General features: G+C 36.7%; 1 long non-coding RNA gene across 1 annotated transcript; it reads left to right on the top strand.

Annotated features, from left to right (window-relative positions):
* The first annotated feature begins 537 nt into the window (after positions 1-537).
* Positions 538-1672, top strand: LOC150002043 (uncharacterized). Its single transcript, XR_016513118.1, has 2 exons — positions 538-954; positions 1390-1672. It is a non-coding gene; the product is annotated as an uncharacterized LOC150002043 (long non-coding RNA).
* The last annotated feature ends 765 nt before the right edge of the window (positions 1673-2437 follow it).

Below are 2437 nucleotides of genomic sequence, written 5' to 3'. Positions count from 1 at the left end.
GCTTCCCAAGTACTCCCCCATTTCCTGGGCAGGGGTGAGGGGTGGTGTGGGGGAGTAGGTCTCTCTGTTACGAAGAGGCAGGAGGAGTCTTTTAGTGAAATGGAGATATATTAATTGTGTACAGTTAAGTAGCAAAATCTGGCTATAAGCATAGTATACACAGTCTGACAAAATGTTATATGCATAAAATACTACCAAGACATCATATACCAAAATGTTCGCAGTTGTAGTTTCTTCTTAAAGTTTTATATTGTATGTTTCACATATAGATCTATGATTCATTTTGAATTATCTTCAGTATCAGATATGAGGTGTGGGCCAAGACTACCTTTTTACGTGAATGCACAGTTATCTCAACACAGTTTATTTTGAAGCTGTTTATATACCTTTGTCAATATTTTATTGACTATATTTATGTAGGTCTATTTCTGGAATCCCTATTCTAATTCATTGTTCTATCTGTTTATCTTCAGGCCAATACTACAATGTCTTAATTACCATAGATTGATAGTAATTCTTGAAATCAGGTAGTGTGAGTTTTCCAACTTTATTCTTATCATCTGTGTATTTTATTTATGTTTTTAATTTAAATACTTTGTTGTTTATGCTATTACAGTTGTCCCAATTTTTCCCCCTCTGCTTTCCTCCACCCAGGCCGCACAACTGCCACAGTCAATCCCCACACTGTCGCTTGTGTCCACGGGTCATTCATTCATTCATATTCTTTGACTAATCCCTTCACCTTCTATTGACCAGTCCCCACCTCCTCCCACCCCACCCTCCCTTTTACAGCTGTCACTCTGTTCCATGTTTCTTTGCCTCTGGTTCTATTTTGCTCATTAGTTGATTTTGTTCAAGTGATTCTACTTATAAGTGAGACCATATTTGTCTTTCACCAAATGGCTTATTTCACTAAAATGATAGTCTCCAGTTCCATCCATGCTGCTGCAAAAGGTAAGAATTCCCTCCTTATTACTGCTGTGTAGTATTGCATTGTCTAAATGTACCCGTTTTGTTGTTGTTGTTGTTTGTTTTTGTTTGTTTGTTTTTAATGCACTCATATACTGATGGGTACTTAGGCTGTTTCCAAATCTTGGCTATTGTAAATAGCACTGCTACGAATATAGGGGTACATATATTGTTTTGAATTGATGTTTCAGGATTCTTACGTCTCTATATTTTTGTTGTGCTGGACTATTTCAGATATTAGGTATTTTATAGACATTATTACATTTCTCTCCTTACATTTTATGACGCAATAGCATCGCCAGCCACTGTAATCCTTAATATCATTAACACTAATTCCTTATTATCCTTGAATTCTTGGTTGCTCTTCTTATTTCTAGGGTCAATTACCTTTAATACTTCTTGTTTCTTTCTCCCATTAAGATTTCTGCCATCTTTAAAGAAGAAAACAATACAACAAAACCAAGTCACTTGCCGTGCCCACCACACCTCTTCTTATCATTTCTTGTCCCACGCTATATATGCGATTCACATAAAACATCACAGAGTCTCCGCTAAGCCTTTACCCCAAAGAATGCAGAAAGAGAATGTATTTTCTGATAATACATGTTCTAATTTCACCACAACAAAATAACTGGGCTATCTTGTATTTCCTCATATTTTGTTCTTGAATAAAATTCAGTGCATTGAAATGTTCAAAATCAAATCCAAATTTTATCTCTGAATTGCTTCATGGTCCTAAACGTATTCTCTTGGCATCCAACTAAACTTTTTATGAGAATTATACTTCCCATGAATCCTGGTCTCAAACTAATAAATCACAAAAAAAATACTCTGAAGATATCGAGTCAATGACAGATGCACCTGAATGTGAGTGTAGCTTTAGGGGGGGAAAAATCCACACTGTAACTAATCACAGTCTATTTCCTTCTATTATCCCATGTCACAGTCACAAAGGACAAGCACATAGAACAAGGCTCCTTTAAAAGGTCAAAAGAATCCATGTACCCACAATAAAAGAATGATCAGAAGTACACTAAATCATATTGCAGTTACAAAAGGGACTGGGGAAATTTTCTCAGTCTTGTTAATGTGCTCAAGAGGCCCAAAGTAAGATGAGAGAAAAGGAAACAAAGAGGAGAGAAAGGAAAATTGAGCAGATGTGCATTAAGAAGTTATTTTTTGAAATGTGCAAGGTGTTCCTCTGAGTGCCAGCTATCTGGAAGACTAGTCACAATGTCCTAGGGAAATTGCCTTCCACCTGTGCGTAGAGTCATTCATACGGGGGAATGCTCCAAGGTGTTCTACTTCTTAAAAATGTATCAGGTAGAAAGCACAGACAAATTTGGGTCATCCTTCCACCCCCAGAGACATCTCAGACAAGAGTTTGACTCAAGAATCATATTCTGCCATAAATCTGACTTGGCTCCTATAGTAACAGAGTGATATTTGTGGAATATTTACTATGTCC

This window comes from Furipterus horrens, unplaced genomic scaffold (assembly GCF_987537825.1).
Source record: "Furipterus horrens unplaced genomic scaffold, mFurHor1.1.pri manual_scaffold_9, whole genome shotgun sequence".
In the NCBI taxonomy this organism is placed as follows: Eukaryota; Metazoa; Chordata; class Mammalia; order Chiroptera; family Furipteridae; genus Furipterus; species Furipterus horrens.
The sequence above is the reverse complement of the archived record's forward strand: the minus strand, read 5'-3'. Positions and strand labels throughout refer to the sequence as shown.